Here is a 14,576-nt window from a genome sequence, read left to right as displayed (position 1 = left end):
TTTTTTTTCCATGTTACTAAAGATTGAACTCTGAGCCTCACATATGCTATGCAAATAATTTACCACTGGAGCTCTTTTTAATCTGTTTTTGATGGGGTCTCATGCTTTTTCTCTGGCTGGCCTTGGACTGTGATCCTTCTATCTTTACCTCCTGAAAGGCTGGGATTACAGTGTGTACCACCATTACCAGCACTAGTACTCATCTTTTGTTTTTTACCCCATAATATCCTCCCTGACCACAATAGCTAAATAGGGCTCGATCCAATCATGTTTTTCTCAATCATGGCATCAGTTTTGTTTGTGTATTTTATATCAGTATCACAAATCTTTATTTTTTGGTCATCTGTGTTACCCCCCAGTAGGTTATAAACTCCATTAAGGGAGAATCCCTTTGATTCAACAAATAAATGTTCTGCATGGTAGTATCTGCAACAAAATATGCATGCAATAAACATTTGATAAGTGAACAAGTAATGAATGTATCTTTATCAAACAGTAAATAAAAGGTGAAACAACAATTTCCAGTTGTTGGGGTGTTTTAATTAAACACTATTAATTTCTGGTTTAACAAAACAGAACCTTATATGAGGGCACAGTAATTGTGACAAAATTATCAAGGCATTTAGAAAGTAATATGAAAAACAAGTAAAAATAATTCTACATATGTTGGCCAATTGTATATATTATTTTGAGAATTATCTATTTAGATAATGAAAAAAGTGTTTTTCATCACTATTCATCAATGAAATGCAAATCAAAGTCACAATAAGACACTACCTTGCCCTAGTTAAATGATTGGTATCAAAATGCCAAAAAGTAACAAACGCTGGTAAGGATATAGAGAAAGGGAAATTCTTATACACTGTTGGTGGGACTGTTAGTACAGCCATTTATATATTTATGAATATATATATATTTATATATACTATATATATATACTATATATATATATACTATATACATAGTATATATATACTATATATAGTATATATATATATATAGTATATATATACTATATATATATTTATATATACTATATATGTTGTATTTAAAGGAATAAATACAGCATATGTATATGTATACCTTATCCAATGTACTTATTTCGCATTTCAGCATTTTTTGATTTATGAATATTTACAAATACATGAGACATCTTGTGAATGAACACACAGAACTCATATACATTTCATATACACTTTACACACATGGGCTAGTGGTAATTTTATACAATACTTCCAGTGTGCCTGAGTTTTGACCATTTTCCATCACATAAGGTCCAGGTATGAAATTTTTCTTTAGTGCTATCATGTTGGTACTCAAAAAGTTTCTGATTTTGGAGCATTTTGGGTTTTGTATATTTTGAGTACATGGATTTAAAAAACCAAAAATATGTAATTCCCCATGTAAGAGAAACCTAGTTTGTATCATTGATAATTTCATGACTGTTGCTTGGGATAGGAAGGATGATTTTGAAGAACTATTAATGGATTGATTATTTATTTCATCAAGACCTAGATTACAGCAAGTATAAATTGCAAGGAATTTGATAAAACATAAGGAAAACACTTTTCCTTTTATCATCCCTAATATTTATTTTTCAAGTTGAATTAGGAAAAAATCATGCTATAGAATGAGTCAATGCTGAGAGGAGATGCTAGCCAAGTGTTTCTGCCACAGTACTTGGAAATCATTGAATATTTGAGAGCTTATTACTAAAGCACAAAGGCTAATACTGTGCTGACCTTGTTTCATGAAAATCAACACAGTGAACACTTGCAGCTCTAATATTCTATTCTACCCTGCCAATGTGGGATAACACAAAAGACAGAAAAGCCCAGCACAAATTGCAAGCAGGTCCCCACCTGACCACTTCTCTCAACCCATTTCCTATACACCCTACCCCAGAACCACTTGTCCATAATAATTTGTCTGATTCCCTTAGTAAACTTCTGAGTATTTCAATGTTAAAGCATGTAAAGGATAAATCAAATATGGTTTTGATATTGATTTGGCAAACCATGTACCCAGAGAAATGGAGAAGATCATTAGGAAAATTAATCACAGATTGCTGGGTGATAAATGGTACAGTACCACACTGACTTAGTTGAGCCAGGCAGAGAAAAATGTTTGACTTTTTAAATCTATGGTGATATAAAACCTAGAGATATATGAAAGAAAAATTTCTCAGATTGTGGTTCTTTTTAAATTATTTATTTATTTACAGTTGCTGTTATGGAAGACATTTTTGGTTTATTTTGGGCTGAATTTCACTTATGTAGAAAAAGGACTTAAACTTAATGTTCAGGTAATATATAATACACGCAAGTAATTTTCAAATCAATGAGATTAATGAATATGTTGTAATTCTGATATATTCAAATATAATAACCAATATTGTTATTCATATCTTGTCCAGTTATCTGTTACACACCATCTATTATTTTTCAAACCTTACACATCTTAAGTCAAGCTAGGAATATTTAGACATTTTAGGGAAGGTGCTTTCCTACAAGACTTTCATCAAGAAATTATACACTAAAAAAGTCAAAAGAACCAAATCCATCTGTATTATGTCTAGGTATTTGGTATAGCTTAGTGCAAAGAGTGGATATTCTCTCATTAGGTCATTGTGGTTTTGATTTTCAAGTTTCTTTTCCTATTAAACTACCTCTTCTAAGACACTGAATATTTCTTCCATTCTGTGGAGGTTTTCCTTTCCCACAAAATGAGCCAGTGGTAGTCCTACTGTCTTCCATGATGAAAGCAGTTCTGCAAACCTTATTTATAACTTGTCTGCAACAAGAAAGGACAGGAAAGATAAGATACAGGAAGCCGTTAAAATTCTGTAAACCATGTGTTCTTTTATGAGTTCTACACAGTATCAGTTAAGAGAAAACTTACACTAAGACTCAAAGAGGGTAAAAGAAGCATTCCCTGAAGTCCCTATGATGGAGTTTCCTTTTATGCCACATCTATGAAGAGCATATTCTCTATTAGGAGAAAAACTCAGAAATTCTCAAGTAATTAGTGACCGACTAGAGTAGTGCTCAACACTTTCCAAGAAGAAAGCATTCTCTATAACCTCATACATTCAGACATATTCATTCCCAGTGGGTCTGCAGTAGTCAAATCTCTTATTTGATCATCTAAAATAGGGTTTTATAAGTGCTTTTCAACTTCCCTGACTGTTGAATTTCATTTTCCATTTTAGGATTACCTGTTATTCCATTTTTACAGAGAGTAGATCCAAATCAAATTTTATTCATGGTCTGAAGTCTTCGACTGTAAGAAGAAATGTCAAAAAATGAGTATTTGAACCTGTTGTCACTGAATTATCAAAGGCCAACCATTTTGGCTTTGAAAAATGAATTTATCATTCACTTATATATAATTATAAGCAAAATTTATCAACATATGGCTGATCAGAAGATTCATAAATATTTACATTATCGGAATAAATCAGGATAAATATTCTGAGTAAAACATTGGCTCCAAAACATGTATCTTGGAAAACTTCCAGGTTTTGGAGGAAATTAATTTATCTGAGAATATCTGTGCTTACTTAGGTACAGATTTTCCTGAGGGAGAAATCTGAGAGACCCTAAGAGCTTTTGTCTTCTATCAGGACTTACATATTCTGGCATCAGTTCTCATGGCCTCTCCTCAACACACAACTCCTCTTTGCCTTAGAAAGGCAAAGAGTACTGGGGTCTTCATGTCACCTCATACTTACCCAATGAAGTTAGATCCTATTATTCTCCTTTCCATGAAAACCAAAGAGGAGATTAAACTCCTTATAGATAACAAGCTGGAATGACAAAAAAAACTACATATAACCAATGTTACAGTCTTAGAGCTTTTTATAGCTGTAAGCTTTTTTTAAGCACTTATAAAACCCTAAAAAAAAAAAGTGTTCAATTTCTTACCCTGCTTAGTTCACTTTGCTTAATCCTAAATTCCCACCATTCAATACAAAATGATATAGTTCTTTTCTCAGGCTCAAACTTTAATTGGATCCCATTAGGAACTTACATGCATGTATGTTGGCATCTAAATGAAGCCTTTTGTTTACTCTTCCACGAACAACTTCTCAAGATGTCTCATAATGCCTTCCTCTTTTTTTAGGATGAATGGAAAGATGCCAGTAGTGGCCTTTAGGCCAGGTTTATGTCTCTGAGTAGACTCTGAAAACTGAGCATTTTGGGATGGGAAACACAGTTCTGACATGGTACCAAATATCTTAGCAATATCTTAGCATATTACCACAATATGGACAGGCACAAGAAGCACATATTTAAGCATACAGGCATTCAGTGAAGGCCCCTGTCACACAAAATCTTGAAAATCTAAATTTAGGCCCCAGTTTGCCATATAATGCTTCATGGGTATAGGCAAATCATCTCTCCCATAATTTTGAGGGGTCTCTTTAATTTTCAATCCCAAGGACGTGTTCGCCTGAGGCTCATACACATCCAGCATACCTGGATCCTGTGTAGACTTCTGTACTACTGTTAATTTAGAACAACCTCATGTTCTTGAAAGCACATTTAGAAAATAACTGAATTATATACCAGTAAATGTGGAATTGCTTACCACAGGTCATTATTCTGAGTGCTATAATGGATACAAGGAATTTTTAAGCTAGGAGATAAGACATGTACTCAGGAATGATGCAAAACAATTAGTACTACATGGGTACTAGGACATCAGATAGCGTTAGAATATATCTCCCAAACATCAGTTCTAAATGTGAAAGCAGAACAACTTATTATAAAGTAAATATAGGAAGGTCATGATTTTCATATAGTTATTTTTGCAAGATGCTCTTTTATAAGTTATGCATTTCACTCCTATATTATCTTGACTAAATACAGACTTTTCAAAAAAAGGTAAAGAGCTAGTATTGGTAGCAATTGCATGCCAAACAATGGTCCAATTCATCAATGTCATACATTTTGCTGCTATAGCAATGCCCACTTGTGAAGTGGTCACAAAAGCGTTGAATTATTATTTTATAATAATTGGCTAAAACAATGAAAGAGAGCCTGAAATGAAGAATTATTTATCTCAGCATGGTGCCAGTGGCTCATGCTCATAACCCTAGCTACTCAGGAAGAAGAGATAAGGAGGATTGCGGTTCAAGCCAGCCCAGGAAAATAGTTTGCAAGATGCTATCTCAAAAACACCCTTCACAAAATAAGGCTGGTGGAGTGGCTCAAGGTGTAGGCCCCAAGTTCAAACCTCCGTAATGAAAGAAAAAAAAAGCATTATTGGTCTCAAATTTAACAAACATTATCAGGTGGGACAAAAATTCCAAATTATAGTTTATACATGTATATGATTAAATGTTTTACAAAAGTTGAGACAACAAACCATATACTCAACTATTAAGTGAAAGAGTATCATGCTTGGAGAATATTATACAGACTAGCTCATGCTAATGCGTGAAATAGTTAGATCTTACCATCAATAACATTTTGACACATTGGGAATGAAACATTTGAGCCTGTTATTTGATGTGAAGTACCTTAGATTTTCTACCATGGTTTCAAGAATGCATTATGTGCAAAGGAGAAAACAGACAGAGAAGTGTTGTGGGAATTGGCAAGAGAAAGAGGTTTTTAGATGGGAGGATAAGAGCTGAGCCTCAAAAGAGAGCTAGGATTTGAACTTATGAGGGTGAGAAGGACTTTCTAGGTAAAGTGAACTACTCAGTGGACATCTTTAAGGTGGAAAGTGCAGAGCATTTATGAGAACAGGAAGTCTCTACCCCTGAGGACAGACGGTGATGCCTCCTGGAGGGCAACAGCAAATCATAGTTGCAAAATTAGAAACGATTTTAAAAGACCTAACAAGATTTCAAAAATTCTTACCTATACCTACTAACTCCAGACTATTTCCTACTCTTTCCTGTATCAACTTAAGAGTTTGGGGTCTGATATTAAGATCCTTGATCCACTTTGAGTTAATATTGGTATAGTGTGATATACATGGATCTAGTTTCAGTTTTTTGCAGACTGCTAACCAGTTTTCCCAGCAGTTTTTGTTGAAGAGGCTGCTCTTTCTCCATAGTATATTTTTAGCTCCTTTGTCAAAGACAAGTTGATTATAGTTTTGTGGCTTCATATCTGGGTCCTCTATTGTGTTCCACTGGTCTTCAGGTCTGTTTTTGTGCCAGTACCATGCTGTTTTTATTGTTATTGCTTTGTAATATAGTTTGAAGTCAGGTATTGTGATACCTCCTGCATTGTTCTTTTGACTGAGTATTGCCTTGGCTATTTGTGGCCTCTTGTGTTTCCATATAAATTTAACAGTAGATTTTTCAATCTCTTTGATGAATGTCATTGGAATTTTGATGGGAATTGCATTAAATATGTAGATTACTTTTGGGAGTACAGACATTTTTACTATATTGATTCTACCAATCCATGAGCATGGGAGATCTCTCCACCTTCTATAGTCTTCCTCAATCTCTTTCTTCAGAAGTGTATAGCAGCACAGCAACTAAGAGATAGCATAGATAAATGGGACCTCATAAAGCTAAAAAGCTTCTGTGCATCAAAAGAAATGGTCTCTAAACTGAAGAGAACACCCACAGAGTGGGAGAAAATATTTGCCAACTATACATCAGACAAAGGACTGATAACCAGAATATACAGGGAACTTAAAAAACTAAATTCTCCCAAAACTAATGAACCAATAAAGAAATGGGCAAGTGAACTAAACAGAACTTTTTCAAAAGAAGAAATTCAAATGGCCAAAAAACACATTAAAAAATGCTCACCATCTCTAGCAATAAAGGAAATGCAAATTAAAACCACGCTAAGATTCCACCTCACCCCTGTTAGAATAGCCATCATCAGCAACACCACCAACAACAGGTGTTGGCGAGGATGCGGGGAAAAAGGAACCCTCTTACACTGTTGGTGGGAATGTAAACTAGTACAACCACTCTGGAAAAAAATTTGGACGCTACTTAAAAAGCTAGACATTGATCTACCATTTGATCCAGCAATACCACTCTTGGGGATAAACCCAAAAGACTGTGACACAGGTTACTCCAGAGGCACCTGCACACCCATGTTTATTGCGGCACTATTCACAATAGCCAAGTTATGGAAACAGCCAAGATGCCCCACCACTGACAAATGGATTAAGAAAATGTGGTATCTATACACAATGGAATTTTATGCAGCCATGAAGAAGAATGAAATGTTATCATTCGCTGGTAAATGGATGGAATTGGAGAACATCATTCTGAGTGAGGTTAGCCTGGCCCAAAAGACCAAAAATCGTATGTTCTCCCTCATATGTGGACATTAGATCAAGGGCAAACACAACAATGGGATTGGACTTTGAGCACATGATAAAAGCGAGAGCACACAAGGGAGGGGTGAGGATAGGTAAGACACCTAAAAAATTAGCTAGCATTTGTTGCCCTTAACGCAAAGAAATTAAAGCAGATACCTTAAAAGCAACTGAGGCCAATAGGAAAAGGGGACCAGGAACTAGAGAAAAGGTTAGATCAAAAAGAATTAACCTAGAAGGTAACACACATGCACAGAAATCAATGTGAATCAATGCCCTGTATAGCTATCCTTATCTCAACCAGCAAAACCCTTGTTCCTTCCTATTATTGCTCATACTCTCTCTACAACAAAATTAGAAATAAGGGCAAAATAGTTTCTGCTGGGTATTGAGGGTGTGGGGGGGAAAGGGAGGGGGCTGAGTGGGTGGTAAGGGAGGGGGTGGGGGAGGGGAGATAAATGACCCAAGCCTTGTATGCACATATGAATAATAAAAAAAAAAAAGATTTCAAAAATTCACTCTATCTCTCTGCAACCATTCTTCTCAATTCTGCCTATATATGTTTCTATATATGTTTTCTTTTTCTATAGCAAAGGACACTTGTCCACTAAAGACATGCTCAGATCTCAATTCTTAATTTGAGCAAGAGAAGTTGAGGGACTCAAGTCCAAAATACTGAGACTAGCATGAAGTTATACTTGCTATTAGTGCATAAATACTTGGCATTTGTAAAATAAACAAAATGTGAATTTTAATTTGGGCCTTATAACCTGGCTCCTACTGTCTGGGTCTCAGTTATGGTAATGTGGGCCTACCTTGTTCTGTAGTCAGAGTCTGATTTTGATTACCTTCCTATTATAACCTGATTTGTGCTCCAAACCACTGGAATGGAGTTGGCATATAGTTGTGTTTTCTCCTTTGTGTGGATCAGTTTTTAAGATTCTGCCATGTGATTCAAGTTTTCCAGATCCTTACGGCCTTTCTGTACCCAAGGATCTCTGAATATCCTAGCTTCTTCGTTTTCATAGCTTTCTCTGTCCATTTGTCAAACCCCAATCATCCTCACTTACCTGGTCACTGTGAACAGTGCCTGGCCTTGTGGGTTCATGCTATTCCTATTGATCTGGCCTTTTTCCTGGGATGATCATAGTTAATTGAGTCTAGTGCCAGGTCTTGCTATCTTAACCTGCTACAATTATTAGGGTCATTCCCAGACATAAACTGATGGATGATATAGTTTTTCCTCCCTTATTCTAACTTTCTCCATCTTATAAAATATAGCCAACACAGTATTGTTTTTATTTCAAGTCTGCATTCTGGTTATACCACTAACCTCTTGTTATGTGTGGTATATATACTAAAATAACCTTAACCTTAAAGCAAAGTAATTGAGACATACAAGCAGATGTACATGACTCCTCAGTAAAGAATCAGAAGCTCAGGCATTCAGAGCACTGCTTTGGATGGCAGATTGTATCTGTCAGGGATAGTACAGTTACTGCATTTACATTTGGGGGACAGTAGAGTATAGAAATGGACAGTAACTGATCACATGTGCCCTATAAGTTTGTGATCAACAAAGCAGGGAGTCATGGTGGATCTGTTGCTCAACCAAATTTCTGAACTGATATTTATCTGAAAGACTGATGGCAGGCACTAAAGAAGTCACAAGGAAAGTAGAATGCTCTGCTGAATTCCACAAACATCCAAGAGCAGTTGTTGACAGTCCTGGCTGAGAACCAGGATCAGCTGAGAAGCTTTTATAAGCAACAGAGGCCCAGGATATCCCTCCAAAATTTTGGAATTCAGGGGGAATTCTGAAAATTCAAGGCTGGGACTCACTGCTCTGTGGTCAAATTAGAAAGTAGCAAGTATTAATGTTATCAACATCAAAAGACAGGTTAAAATGCACATCAGCAAGTAAAGCTTTCTTTTGACCAAGAGAAAACATGTGTGTGTGGGGTGAATATGATGGAAGTACTTTATATGACTGTATGAAAGCTATCACAATTGTTTTCAAATAAGGAGATAGTGGGTAAGTAAGAGTAGTAGAGGGAGTGATTTTGATCAAAATACATACTACATGCATGTATGGAAATATAGCAAAAACCCCCTTGTATAGTTAATACATGCTAATAAAAAGTTCTATTTTATTACAATTTACTATTTGTTCATTTCTTGTTCTTCATATCAATTCAGAATTTATAAACCAATAAATCCCAAATAGCTTTGCTGATAAAAAGCACATGGATTTCTCTTTAAATACGCAAATTCCATGGCCTTACGGTATTGCCATTGCACAGGAGAGATGCATGGAGGCTAAATGTTAGCAATTGCCTCAGGTAATCTTTTCACTAAAGAATATTGAAGAACACTGATCTGGGTCCTGAAGATGTTGGCAGACTCTGTGATTGTGATGTGGGTGAAGACTGTGTGCAAGTGACAGGCTCTTAACCATCCACATAATGAGAGGGATAAATGAGAGTGAACCTCTCCTACTGCCTTTATCGGGTCACCCAGACTCCTTACAGTCCCTTGACTATTTCCAAGCCTGATTCCACATCAGAAACTTTGCCTCTGTTTGCCAGTCTGGAAAAGTTATCTCCCAACTCTTGAACTGATGAAATCTACTTTCTCAAAAAAGCCTTCCCAATTCAGCTCAACTAAGACCCTGCTAAAATCTCTCTGCACACTTTACTCTGTAATAACCATTACTGTTTGTGGTTATCTACCTCTCTTGATGATCTTTTAGTTGCTGTTTCATATACTATTCCTCCTATTTTATTACAATTTTCTATTTTCCTATCCTTCATATCAATCTGCATTAATACAACATGTCCTTTGGGGAAAGACATGGCTTACAAGTTCAGAACTGTATCCATGGTGTCCTACCATAGTCTAACATAGACTGACAAGCCCTTTTGAATAAATGAATAAACAAATGCATGGATCAACAAATGAGTTTCTTGGATAAATGAATGTTCTTGATGAGAACATGTAAAGATGGAGAAAGGTAGCAGGGAGAAATTTGTGGAATGACAAAGGTGAGCATGTGCAAGGCTGGAAAGCCTTTTGGGGAGAGGCAAAGATGGTGCTGGGCCCTGAAACAAGCAGAAAGGGGCTGGCACAGCTAAGTAATGGAACTGTGCCAGGTGGGTGGAAGGCTCTGCAGATGCCCTGGAGAAGTGAGACAGCATGTGTGCCTGAATAAGAAGTCAGCCAGCCTGAATTAAGCTGAAAGAACAATCAGGCTATGATGAAAGTGGAGGACTTTTAGATAAAGAGTGACTCATGATCAGTTTTGATTTGACGTAAGCAGAAACTCAGACATCCTGCAGGGTTCAGAGAAGGAGAGAGATGATCAAAACAGTGCTTACAGGGGATGACTCACAATCTGTGTAGGACTGGATGGAGGGACAGGACTAAAGATATGTGAAACCAGCTAAGTGGCTGTGACCATCAAATTGCAGTGCAATTAAGAATCAAAAAGTATACTCTATTTTATTTGGGTATGTCATATCTAGTGCCATTATGAGTTCAATGCACCTGGGGAGAAATATATTAGTCGTAGACGAGAGGAAGAGCATGGGTCCTAAGAAGGATTGAGTAATATTTGGACTGGGTTTCATAAAAGATGGAAGAGAATAAGTGAAGATATTAATTTGTAGATCGACACATCTGCATGCTACAGAATAGAATGGAGAATTTCAAAGGAGGAATTAATAAACTCTTCTCCTTGGAATCATGGTGTAATCTCTAAGGAAGATTATCCTTTATTTCATGAGAGTGACAAGACATGAAAAGGAAGCTGAGAAAAAGAAAAGCTAGCTTATCATATGGTCATGATCTCTGAAACTTGAAGAGAAACTTATGGCTACAGAGACTCTAAAAGGGATGCAAATAAATCCCAAAGGACATTTTCTAGAGTCCTTTCTAGAGTGTTCAGTTACCTTTGATACTCTTGAAAACTTTTTTTTTTACCATTATATTTTTGGTAATTGCCAAAAACCTCCCTTCTCATTTTTCCCTCCCACTGTGGAGTGCCTTTAGTTTACTATTTTTAATTTTTCAAATACTCAAAACTATCTATCTCTAGCTTATTGAAGACACATTTAAATAACTCCATAAAATACCCTGCAGAGTGTTGTTATGTCATCACACCACCCACACCATCCAGATGCTCTTGCCAAGGTCATTGAAGACCCTGCTAAAATCCTCTGCACACTTTACTCCCTGTCTCTACTTTGCTGCAGTTTCATTTCATATGTACCCAACAACCAGCATGATGCTTAAAATCTTTAAACAATTCCATAAAATTTTCAGGATGAATGACAGCTAGGTTTGCTAATGCGAGGGGTCTTTTAGAAAGACTCCTCTTCCCTGCTCCTTGACCTTGCTACCTGGGCAACATGTACTATTCATTCCAGTCACTTCAGTAAGCTTTTTATTCCCTGAATGAGACAAGGTCTCTGTCCTTTCCCTTTGTAAGTGGTTTCCCTCTAGCTATCTTCCCTTTATCACCCTTTAGTTGCCTATTAACTTATTATTGCTCCCTTGAAGCTATCCCATGTGCACTATCCATAGCTCACTCTACCTTTCTCCAGGAAGTACCTAACCTGAGTGCTACTTTTTCTACTCTAACTGAAATATTGTCTTCTTGAAGGAATAGATAGTATCAGTCATCCCTCTATTTTCCCATGTCTAGAAGAGTGTCTGGCACATTTGAGATACTGGTATGCTGCTTAAATAAAAAATAAAAGAAAGAAAAAAAGGAGAGAGGGATGGGGAGAGGGAAGAAGGGAAGGAAGAGAGAGGGAGTGAGGGATGTAAAGAAGGGAGATGGATCAAGGATTGAAGAAAGGTAAAAATGGTTTCTCCTTCTTAAAAAAAAAAAAAGTTCTTCCAGAAGACAGAGAAAGAGGGAGAGTGATCAAAAGGCAAGTCAGCTGACATAACTCAATCTGAAGAAGACTGAGTTAAATGAGTCTGGCAGCCCTTGATCAGTATGAGCTATTGTTTATAAATCCTCATGATTTCAACAATTACATGGGGATCACTGCATCAAGCATCAATGCCAGTAGCTGTGCTTGTGAAGGGAGGTAGAACAAAAATGAATAAGGTTCAGCCTCAGCACCAAAGCCCTCACAGTTCACTTGAGGACACATTCAGACAAACACTGCATCAATACCTGACTGAGGCTCAATGTACAGAGGAGAGAAAAGCCAAATATACCTGAGAATAGTGCAGCTCCTGGAGACTTCAGAAAAGATGTGACTTAGGAAGTAAGGTAAAAATGTGCCAGGGATGGAGAGGGAGGAAGATCATTCCAGAGAGATGAGTAAAGCATCTTTGGGGAATAGGAGAGCATTTGGAATAACTGAACTTGGTTGAATACTCTTTCTTTGAAAAAAATTTAGAAAAGAGAGGTATTAAGATATAGGTTAATAAGCCTGGTGTGGGAGTGGACACCTGTAATCCCAGCACCCCAGAGGATGAGTTAGGAAGATTATGAATTTGAGGCCAGTCTGGAGTATTTAGCAAGACCCTGCTTCATGCACACACACACAAAATTGTGTCTTTATTCCCTTCCTCAATTATCTTCACTCATGTTTGTTCTGCACTTTCTTCATCTGTTGCAATGGTACCTGCTACCCTCCTCCGTGTTTTCCAGTGATCATGTTTGTTCATCACTCTGAACAATTCTGCTTACCTCATTCTTCCTGGTTCCCTTCACTGCAGTGCCCAGCCAAATAAAGTATCCTGCAATATTCACCCCTCAACCACAAGACTGTCACAAAGGTCTTATCCCATTGGAATGTGCAGAAGGGGATGTGGTAGTAGTTTTATTATCCTTTAAACCCTCTTAGTACACTCACCCCAAGAGATATTTTAACAAATGAGTTCTTTTATTATCTTGTTACATGATTTATTATAATTCATCATTTATACTAAATGACTGTTCTGGTCATTCTGAGAAGAAAAATGCATGCCAATTTGACTGATGTACCATCCAGGTAGGATGCTGTTAATAGTTTCTTATTCTACCATCTAAGAAGATTGTTTGGAAAGGAGTAGAATAGTGCTATAGCACATCCACACAACTGTGATTAGTTATGCCCTAGCCTCTCAAATTGAGTCTTGTGTGGACAAATGGTCAACAACATCCTGTGGCTGCTCATGTCTGAGGGCTCCTTGTGACCTTACAGACCTCTGTGGGGTATTTGCAGTGACCTAACAGAGTAGGTACCAAACTCTGTACTCTGTGCATCTCTTATTCCATTCATTCCCATAACCAAACAAGAAATGTATAGTAATTATTCTGGTATTCTAGATGAGTTCTCATATGGACGGATGCCTTAAATAGTTCACTCAAAGTAACAAGTATAACAAAAATAAGCGGAGAAACTATCATTGGGGAACAGATACAGGTTGGGTATCCACAACCAGAAAAATCTAAAAACTGAAATGCTTCAAAATCCAAAACTTTTTAAGTGCCAGTATCATGCCATAAGTGAAAAAATTTTGCCTGTGACTATGTGTGACTGTCACAGTCACACACAGTCACATTAAAAATATTGTATAGCTGGACATAGTGGTGCCTGCCAATAACACCAGCACTCAAGAGTCTGAGGCAGGAGATTGTGAGTTCAAGGCCAGCCTGAGTTACATAGGAAAACCCTGACTCAACAAACAAATAAGCAAAAAACAAATTTTATAAAATCACCCTAGGGTATGTGTACATGATATATATGAAACATAAGTGTATTTCATGGTTAGACTTGATTCTCATGCCCAAGATATTTAATGATGAATATGCAAGTATTCAAACATCCAAAATAATCTGAAACATTTCTGCTCTCAAACATTTTGGATAATGAATCATCAAACTGTATGTAGTACCAATGATGCCAATTTCCTGGTATATTTGAAAGGCTAACGCCTTTCTTCCTAGCAAACATGACTAATAAATCATGACAGTATTTCTCTATGATTAAATGCACCCTCAGAAGCATTATAAGAACTGTGCTCAAGGTCTTGCCACCAATTGATAAGGGCCTTCCAGACTCAACATGATTGCTTCCTAAAATCATTGTTTTGGCCTTATCAACTCATCTATAATTCCTTATAAAAATAAGGAATTCAAGAGAGCAACAAAGGGCAGAGCAAAAGGGCTCTTGGTAGAGCACTTGTCTACCATGACTGAGGCCTTGGGTTTAATACCCAGAACCTCAGCAGAAGACAGAAAGAGAGAGAGAGAAAGAAAGAGA

At 36.8% G+C, this 14,576-nt stretch overlaps 1 long non-coding RNA gene across 4 annotated transcripts in view; it reads right to left on the bottom strand.

Moving 5' to 3' along the window:
* Window positions 1-2,200: 2,200 nt before the first annotated feature.
* Window positions 2,201-14,576, bottom strand: part of LOC141424812 (uncharacterized) — a 102,523-nt gene continuing 90,147 nt past the window's right edge. For all 4 annotated transcript variants that reach the window (XR_012449740.1, XR_012449743.1, XR_012449741.1 and 1 more), the window contains 4 exons: window positions 4,033-4,191; window positions 3,734-3,808; window positions 3,218-3,282; window positions 2,201-2,793 (listed from right to left, as the gene is read on the bottom strand). This is a non-coding gene — a long non-coding RNA (uncharacterized lncRNA). The remainder of the gene's footprint in view (window positions 2,794-3,217; window positions 3,283-3,733; window positions 3,809-4,032; window positions 4,192-14,576) is intronic.

This window comes from Castor canadensis, chromosome 1 (genome assembly GCF_047511655.1).
Source record: "Castor canadensis chromosome 1, mCasCan1.hap1v2, whole genome shotgun sequence".
NCBI classification, from domain to species: domain Eukaryota; kingdom Metazoa; phylum Chordata; class Mammalia; order Rodentia; family Castoridae; genus Castor; species Castor canadensis.
Note: the sequence above shows the minus strand (reverse complement) of the source record. Positions and strands in the feature narration are given on the sequence as shown.